Source organism: Procambarus clarkii, chromosome 18, assembly GCF_040958095.1.
Source record: "Procambarus clarkii isolate CNS0578487 chromosome 18, FALCON_Pclarkii_2.0, whole genome shotgun sequence".
NCBI classification, from domain to species: domain Eukaryota; kingdom Metazoa; phylum Arthropoda; class Malacostraca; order Decapoda; family Cambaridae; genus Procambarus; species Procambarus clarkii.
In genome coordinates this window covers 28,283,719-28,294,111 of record NC_091167.1, presented here as the reverse complement: position 1 = coordinate 28,294,111, position 10,393 = coordinate 28,283,719, and positions in this window count along the sequence as shown.

Genomic DNA, 10,393 nt, shown 5'->3' with positions numbered 1-10,393 from the left:
AAGTCCCGCCTCCTTCACCCGGGGTTGACATATAAGCCCAACCTTCCTCGCCTGGAATAGAGCCACATGCCCCTCCTTCCTCGTCCGGGGAGGCGTCACATACGCTGCCTCACTTCACCTGGGGTGGAGCCATTTGCCCCACCTCCATCGTTCAGAATAGAGCCATGTGCCCTGATTCCAAAGTCCTGGATGGAATTATATGCCACACCCACCTGGTCCTGGGTGGAGCCGTATACCACAGCCACATGGTCCTGGGTGGAGCCATGTGCCACATTTTTCTAGTCCTGGGTGCAGCAATATGCCACACCTAATTGAACTTGCGTGTAGCGATATCGCACATCTTCCTAGTCCTGGGTGGAGCCATGCGTATATTAGAACTACAAGGTCCTGGGTGGAGCCATGTACCAGACCTACCTGATCCTGGGTGGAACCATATGTTCCGCCTCCACCTTCATCTCTTCACCTGCAAGAGGCCTGATAAAGTATGGTAATTATCAGGAGACCGCTAAGACAGAAAGATTGCATAGCAGCTTGAAGGGATATGACGACAAAGCAGATGGGATATGAAGATGTAGTGAAGGAACTGTTCCCAACCACTTGAATCATCGGGGTTCGAACGCCAACCATACAAGACGTAAGGCCGCTACCTTACCTTACCAACCAGTTCGAGTGGATGGACAAAAGCTTGCCTACATGGCAGATGAAAACATTAATGCTCTAGACCAGTGCTTCTTTATCTTTTCCAGCATCATTAACCCTAAATAATTGTTTTCAACATTAGCTCTACTTCGAATACAGATAAAAAATAGTAAATAGCAACGATCTTTATTATAGTTGATTTAGAGTTCTTAGTCCTGAACACAGTAAAGTCTCAGTGTATATACACCGAGGAAGTTGGTATACATCTTTGTGTATATCCCCGCATGATGCTACTTATTATAGGGCGTCGAAGGCCGCCAAAGTCTCAACATTTAACAGATGACTGTAATAAAAAATATTCAAACACTTTTATTATTCAATATATATAGCACCTTCATTATTTAATGTATCCGATTATTATCGAACTATTATGATTATACCGATGTATAACCCTAATAGGCTTATTATTCAGAAATAATAACCCTATTTGGTATTATTACTTCTGAAGTACTTTTAAATGGTGATTTGGTAATCGTGTGGAAGAACAGAAGCCAAAATAGAAGATAGTGGACAATTTTGGTCGCTGAAGGTGTAAAATATTACACCCCATTTATTGAGGCTAAAAAATACAAAACAAAAACTTTTAAAAATATTAACTAGATCATTAATATTACCTTGAAAATCATTGATATGGCGAAAACCAGAAACTATTCTCCCCTAAGCATATCATTTGATGTTTAAGCCATATTTCCCATAATTTATAGTGCTGAGCTCTGAATATAACTATATTTAGTCATTCGAAAGCTTCTCATTGTGATTTTAGGCTTCCTGACACTTTGTGAGGACATCACTAACAGTCAGGTTGTACACATCACAGTGAAGACAGAGACACTTCTCAACCAACCCGCGGGGCCTCAACTTTGAACTAGCTTTAGTAGTCAGTAGTCCACTGTGAAACTACTACCACGGTTATCAATGTGGTAGTCAGTAGCCTCACTGACTACTACCTAATAAGGATGAAAAAATGTAATATATTAACTATTGTACCCAAGAAAATTTCGACGTTTTGAGTCACAGAAATGTCAATGTTAGATGGACGAGCTGTACATCTTCACTCTAGGCCAGCCACGACGCGTCGGCCGGTGCGACACGTCGCCTCCCACAGTCACCACGACGCGTCGGCCGGTGCGACACGTCGCCTCCCACAGTCACCACGACGCGTCGGCCGGTGCGACACGTCGCCTCCCACAGTCACCACGACGCGTCGGCCGGTGCGACACGTCGCCTCCCACAGTCACCACGACGCGTCGGCCGGTGCGACACGTCGCCTCCCAGTCACCACGACGCGTCGGCCGCAAAATTTGATGGATGGGTCGTCTTTTCCCGCGCTAAATGTTATCGCTCTGCCTCTGGCTCTGACATTTTATGAAATTTTTCGCCGGCGGCGTCGAATTAAATTTAACCGTTATTATTTATTGTATTGCGTACGCGCGCGCGTACACACTCACAAAAAAGCAAGCAAAAATAGAGAATAAACTAAACTAATAGCCCTGGCGAATTTATTTAATAGTGTTCTAAATTCAAAAAGAGATGGAATAAACTAAAGTATATATTATTAGATTTATTCGTGAAACTTTACCACACAGTAAATGTGGCAATGACGAAAACTCAATTACTGGCAGAAAACCAATATTAGAACTGCTTTTAGGATACTAAACTATCATGAGGAGACAAGCTTGTATTATCTGAAGAGATGACAATTAACCGTCTCCATTATCTGGAGAGAAGAATAATGTTCTGTGAATGCTACTTTGACCTGATACGCATCATTGACCTGACATGAACTGATCCCAAAAATCCAAATGTTTATTGATGATGCGAAACTAATGATACCCATGTACATGGGCAATAGTCTTACTGGTTCCGGAAGATGAGAGGAAATGTCAGCATTGGAGATATGCCCGACAGACCACTGGAACATTATCTAACACAGTGCACAGTTACAACCACAACAGACCACTGGAACATTATCTAACACAGTGCACAGTTACAAACCCAATAAGATTTCAACTAAGATTCAACAGAGCAGAGGAAGTTGTTAAACACATGGGAAGCATAATCCTACTGAAGCGACCATACGAGTCATAAACGCTCATACTCCGCCCAAGTGAAACAAGAAACAAGGACCACTTAGCGGGCCAGCCAGAGGCTTAGGGCCCGCGCAGGAATATCCCTTAAAAAATAATGATAATGATGATAATAATGAAATTTAAAAAACAAGCCACAACAGAAAAACCTTTCTGAAAAGGCACAAGACAAAGGCTCTAAGATAAGCAACAAGGTCGGTCCTGAGCTGAAAAATCAGTTTGAGGCAATGATGTAACTTGAACCAGCGTTCTGGTAATTCCCGCACACCTGCCTTAACCGACTCGGCCGTGATGGGCAAAAGTCGACCGACCCGGAATTCTACTGAATCCACTGGGGGGTTCTGGAGGCCCCGAACCGGAGCCCAACCAGGGTTTTGCAGGTCGACCTGACCACACTCTGGTCTGCGGTAATGGTGTTTTGCCCATCCTGGTCAAGTCGGTTAAGACAGGTGTCTGGGAATCACCGGGACGCTGGTTCAAGTCGCATCATTGCCGCAAAATGATTTTCATTGATATATTACACCATTGTGATTTCATTGTGATCTGAAAGGGACGGAAGAATGTGAACACCTTTACCGCAGGCCAGAGTGTGGGCGGGTCGATTGTAAAATCCTGGTTGGGCTCCGGTTCGGGGGCTCCAGAATCCCCCAGTGAATTCAGTAGAGTTCTTGTTGGTCGACGTTTGCCAATCGTGGCCGAGTTGGTTAAGGCAAGTGTCTGGGAACCAGACGTATGGGGGTAGCCTCACCCAAACTGGCAGAATAGTCAGGGACCGAGGATGAAAATAAGCTGATCGGAGTCGCCAGAATTCGAACAAGAACAGCGTGTCAGGTTCGCATTCAGACCCCCCACGACGAATTTTGGCACTGTCCGCTAGCTACACATATAAATATCTTGAAAACAAACATTAAACAAAATTTTTATAGTAATATGCACCGTTATTCACCGATCTCGGGAAATTTAACATAAATTTCCTACTATACATAGTTTGCCCGTACTTGCATAAAATAGTCGATCCTCACACAGATAGATATATGTAGAGATGGGAGAGAGAGAGAGAGAGAGAGACCCGGGCCACGCTGGCTAACCCTCCTCCCCTTCCCCTCCCCCTAGTAAATCTACCCTATAAGAGAGGATGCTTCACTGTCCAAAGATGGCAGCCAGATGCCTGGGGCTAGCCTCACTTGGAGGCCAGATGCCTGGGGTTAGCCTCACCCAAATTTGCAGGAGATGCTGGTCTGGTCTACGGGACGGACAGAGGCTGGCGACGGTAGGCCTAAATTAAATGCAGTGAGCATAAATAAATGTGAGCCTGAAATCCTTCCCCCAACGTCCAATTCTAATGAAATCGCGGATGTGATGTCCGTAGACTTTACCGGTTCCTCGAACACTATTAACTCAATTCATTTGTGTTAGTGATGTGAATTGGGATGATGGTTAGTGATGAAAATAGCTCAGTAAACTTTACATAAATATTCAGACTGAGAGATACAGAGAAAGAGATAAATATAGAGTTTGAGAGAGAGAGAGAGAGAGAGAGAGAGAGAGAGAGAGAGAGAGAGAGAGAGAGAGAGAGAGAGAGAGAGAGAGAGAGAGAGAGAGAGAGAGAGAGAGAGAGAGAGAGAGAGAGAGAGAGAGAGAGAGAGAGAGAGAGAGAGAGAGAGAGAGAGAGAGAGAGAGAGAGAGAGAGAGAGAGAGAGAGAGAGAGAGAGACTAACAGAGAAAGACAGACATACAAACAAAGAGACAGACAGAAAGAGAAGGATGGGATGACTGCATTTTCTTGGACTGTCAGAAAGCCTTTGACACAGTACCTCATAAAAGGCTGCTACAAAGGTTGGAGCAACAGGCAAGAGTGAAAGGTAAGGTGCTCCAGTGGATAAGGGAGCATCTAAGCAACAGGAAACAACGAGTAACTGTGAGGGGGGAGACATCAGAGTGACGAGATGTCACTAATGGAGTCCCACAGGGCTCTGTACTTAGACCCATCCTGTTTCTAATATTTGTAAGCGATCTTCCAGAGGGTATAGACTTATTCCTCTCAATGTTTGTTGCTGATGCAAAAATTATGAGAAGAATGAAGACAGATGAAGATCTACAGGACGACCTGGACAAACTGGAGGAATGGTCTAGAAAATGGCTACTAAAGCTCAACTCAGGAAAGTACAAAGTATTGAAATTAGACGAAGGGAGCAGAAAACTGAACACAAGGTATCATCTGGGAGGTGAAATCTTGCAAGAATCAAATAGAGAGAAAGATCTGGGGGTTGATATCACACCAAACCTGTCCCCAGAAGCCCACATCAAAAGGATATCATCAGCGGCATATGCTAGGTTGGTCAATATAAGAACTGCCTCTAGAAACTTGTGTAAGGAATCGTTCGGGGCCCTGTATACCACTTATTGATTTGTTGCCGACCGAGGCGGCTAGTTTACTGTGCACCCCATACTCATCCTGTGAGCGGTAGCGCAAAAGCGTTACAGAGGGCACAAAAGGTCTTTATCAGACCTCATCTTAGATTATTACATAAACAATTTTCATTTATCCTTCACACCTTATAGTTACATGTCAGCTAGTTACAGAGAATTTTCTATTTCAAGAGCTATATATTTACAGGAGGTCATTATACATTAATGGTAGGTCTTATCGCTTATGTAAAACCCATGCTGGAGTATGCAGCTCCAGCCTGGAGTTCATACCTAGTTAATACAAGACAAAATTACAGAAGATTCAGAGGTGTGCCTCCATACTCGTCCCGGCACTGAGAGGTATGAGCTACGAGGAAAGGCTAAGGGAGCTGAACCTCACGTCCCTGGTAAACAGAAGAGTAAGGGGAGACATGATAACCACCTACAAAATTCTCAGGGGAATTTACAGAGTGGACAAAGACAAACTCTTCAGCACGGGTGGGACACGAACAAGGAGACACAGGTGAAAACTTAGTACCCAAATGAGCCACAGAGACATTAGAAAGAATTTGTTCAGTATTAGAGTAGTTAACAAAAAGAATGCACTAGGAAGTGATGTGGTGGAGGCTGACTCCATACACAGTTTCAAATGTAAATATGATAGAGCCCAATAGGCTCAGGAACCTGTACACCAGTTGATTGACAGTTGAGAGGCGGGACCAAAGAGCCAAAGCTCAACCCCCGCAAGCACAACTAGGTGAGTACAGACTTTAGCTGCCTCTCTCTCTCTCTGGAGGAAGATATGCATGGAAGGGGAGTTGGAAAGAAGGGAAGGTCATGACACGTTTGAGACGTATGGAGGTGTGACGCAGTGTGAGAGGTGTGACGCAGTGTGAGAGGTGTGACGCAGTGTGAGGAAGGGGTAGACAGGTGTAGGCTTGTCAGCGATTGACCACGTTTATCTGGCTTATAAATGGCAAGCATTTGTATATAATTTTGCATAAACAGCATAATAAGTTTTACTACATATTGTTTACCATTATTTCAGCCACATTATTATCATCTATAAATACATCTTGATCAAGATACGGTACTACACTAACCTGGAGTGTAAGTCCAGAGATAATAGGAGCCCAGTACCCCCTCGGGGTGTATAATCTTATCAGGAGTGAGTGATCTGAGCTTCCAGTGGCAGTGACTTTTGACCTCTTGCTCAATTGCAGCTTAGTGTTATATATTTGACTATTTACATGATGTATCCGTCTATTTAAACATTATGTTACCCCTGTGAGCCTCTGTGAGTCGTTCCTCTAGTGGCTCTCCTGTGGTACTCCTCTTGAGTCTTTCTGGCGAGACTCTTGTGAGTCCATATCGTGAGTCTTGTCAGTCTGTATTGTGAGACAGTCTCCTTGCTAAGTCCAATTATATCATGAGTCTCCTCCACAAGCAGGTTCCTCCTTAGAGTTTACCTAAGAGTCGTCGAGGTCTCTTCTACTTCCTAGTTTTCTTAGGGCGTGTCGAGGAGGCTGGCGGGGAGGCGGCGGCAGGGCAGGTGACAGGGTAGCCTAGCCTTGAGGCTTGGCTACCTAGTCCACCTGCTTAGTCTGCACCTATGTACTCTTTATATTTAACACAAGAGCGATTTTTATTCGTTGTATATTTTGTCTTGATCACTGATAAGTTAGATGGATACTCGCTTTGCTTATATTCTCCAGGTAGCACTTTTAAAGTGCATGCTTCTACTCATCCCTGGAAGAGGAAGGAGAATGCGATCGTTCATCACAAATTTCCTGAAAATTTCTAAACTTCAAGCCGGCTGTTCCCGCAGAGGAATTCCAATAAGACTCTGATTCCCGTTTTCAGTAAAGGTCACCGGTGTATTATGGGGCTGCCATTCCGACATGCGCGTGCCCTTCAGCCCTAACCCGCGCCCTGTCCTTCGACTACTGCGGCCCTCACCACCCAGCGTCGTAAGGGCGAGGGCTGGTGGTGGTGAAGGGGCGCCTGGGGGCCTAACCCACAGGTCGTAGGGAGGACTGGAAGCCTCAGTGCCAGATGAGGGAAGGCCCACCCTCCTCATTACCGCTACCACACCCGCTGTCCCGGCATTCCAGGCTTTAATCCCGGTGAAACTAGGATCCATCTGCTATCGAGGGGCGGGGTTCTTTCTCCTTAGTTTGCCGTTTTCACCTCACGTCCCTGGAGGAATGTTAAGACACGACGGCCAGCCATCTTGTGGCCTCCAGGAGCTCAATATTCTCACCACACCAAGATTTCATCGGACCTGCTCAGCCTCGGACGCGCCTACTTTTGTGACTCCAAGATATTTTGATTGTCAGAGTTAGTCCTTAATTAGTTTTTGGGGCTTCCGGGATGCAGCGTGGAAGAACATTATGAGCGTGAGTAGGAGAATATTATATAGATGTGTCTAGTAAGTGGCTAGAGTGAGGGAGTGGTCGGATGATCCTCGCTCGCTGAGTCACAGTCGAGGGGGAATTTTAACTTCGGGATCTCATCGTCGGCTTATGCAGATTTTAATGAGTTTAAATATGATTGGTGGTTATTAATGCATGCAGTAAATATATAAACACATGCGCATCCCGCATGTACATACGCACTATAAAAGCCCTCACAGGCATAACTCGTGAAGCCTCGCCAACATAATTACGGTCACACAGGGCGAGTCACAGCACGGGGCTCGTAGCCTCGTATTTACATCTTTATTCTGCGTCTCGCCACCAATATTGTCTTAACAGTGTAAACAAGTTCATTGTTGTCTACATAATATTATATTTGACAGTTACAGTATATTGAACGGTTTACTTTTCGTAGAGAATAAGTTCATGAGCAACTTTTATTTCAATTTTGCTGGATGTAAATATTGTGCATTGATCCTCTGACAAGAGGTGTGGTAATATATTACCTGATCACCAGATGAACAGCATACTTCATAGTGCTGTGTATGTTTATTTACCTAGCGCCTCCCGCTGCTAATTTATCACTTATTTAGTAAGTGTCTATACTAGCACGAGAACATTATTTTGTCCACACTCACGGGCTGATTAATAATATGCCTGGCTTAAGAGTGTTAACTATTTTACACCCGACTCTCAGCTCATTATGAAGGAAACCTGCCCAAGCCAAATCTTGGACAGGGTCGGCTTGGTGTTGGGGTTAAGACCTATCAACCTCTGGTGGTGTTGAGGTTAAGGCCTATCAACCTCTGGTGGTGTTGAGGTTAAGGCCTATCAACCTCTGGTGGTGTTGGGGTTAAGGCCTATCAACCTCTGGTGGTGTTGGGGTTAAGGCCTATCAACCTCTGGTGGTGTTGAGGTTAAGGCCTATCAACCTCTGGTGGTGTTGAGGTTAAGGCCTATCAACCTCTGGTGGTGTTGAGGTTAAGGCCTATCAACCTCTGGTGGTGTTGAGGTTAAGGCCTATCAACCTCTGGTGGTGTTGAGGTTAAGGCCTATCAACCTCTGGTGGTGTTGGGGTTAAGGCCTATCAACCTCTGGTGGTGTTGGGGTTAAGGCCTATCAACCTCTGGTGGTGTTGGGGTTAAGGCCTATCAACCTCTGGTGGTGTTGGGGTTAAGGCCTATCAACCTCTGGTGGTGTTGGGGTTAAGGCCTATCAACCTCTGGTGGTGTTGGGGTTAAGGCCTATCAACCTCTGGTGGTGTTGGGGTTAAGGCCTATCAACCTCTGGTGGTGTTGGGGTTAAGACCTATCAACCTCTGGTGGTGTTGGGGTTAAGGCCTATCAACCTCTGGTGGTGTTGGGGTTAAGGCCTATCAACCTCTGGTGGTGTTGAGGTTAAGGCCTATCAACCTCTGGTGGTGTTGGGGTTAAGGCCTATCAACCTCTGGTGGTGTTGGGGTTAAGACCTATCAACCTCTGGTGTTGAACATAACTCCTGGAGGGTTGTTAAGGCCACCACAAATGCTTACTGACCAATCGGCAAACATACTTTAGTTCTGAACAATCCACGACTAAAGGTAAACTTTCCGTGTATATACACCAAGGAACTGGGTATACCTGTGGGCATATATCCCTGCGCCTGAGGCAGAGCTGACCCCAGATGAGTGTTCGACTGTAATATTAGGGCAAAGTGAACATCATTCCGGACCAAGAGAGCTGGAGATGATGAGAGAAAGGAATAACCGTAGGGCGAGCCCCAACAACGGCTACTAGAGACATACACAAAGTGGTGAAAACTCTCTTGAGATCAGAAGTTGGAATTCGTGGAAATTTGCATAAAAACAATGTATAATACACTGAAGAATACACACACAGTCAAGAAGAGATAATAAAGAGAAAAAACCAAGGCAGAGAAAAAAACACTATACTAGGATCAGGTTCAGAGTAATCAGGGTGGGGGGGCTATGTAAATTTAGCAAAGAAGGTAGAGTCGAGAGAGTAGTGGGAAGGGGCGGAGATGAACTGACTTCGTTCAGTGTGAGGCGGTACCAGGTAGGGGCAGTCAAGGACAGAAACGGCAGAGAGCACTTGAAGAAAAGACAGCACCAAAGGGGAAATGAAGGCTCGTGGGAAGTTCCACCCGGCCAAACACACATCGAAACTACATCGTTGGTACAACGTTCGAACAAGTTTTAACACCTAACAGCCAATACAGGAAGTTGTAACAACGTTCTAATGTCATAAACACGTTAAGCCAAGATGTAACAACTTTATTACAAGTTGTAACAAGCGGAAAATAAAGTTTCGGTTTGTGTTTCCAGGGACAAGGTCAGTTGACCCCGCCACAGAGATGGGAGGAGACAGGGTCAGAGCCAGAGGTGGTAAGCGGGAGAGGGATTTGTACAAAGCTTTTTAACTCGCTGATGAGGAAGAGGCACCAGGTTTACGTTTCAGACAGAAACGTACCAGTAGCAATATACTATAGGGCAGCCTTCAGTCTCAGGCGGAGAGGGAGAGCAGACAATGGATATCGGCCTTGGCGGACATCTGTTGCAGAGGGCCATAGACGGGGGAGGGATGAGAAGAAAGATGGGGTCTAAAGGTGGAGGTCACAGTGGATAGAAAAATCTGTTCAATATAATCTACACAGCCCATGACAAAAACGAGTTCCCAGTTGGCCTCTTCACTGACTCGAGAAAAGCCTTTGATATTGTAAACCATAACTACCTCTTACTGAAACTTCACCACTATGGTATCCGAGGCCTTGCTCTGGACTATA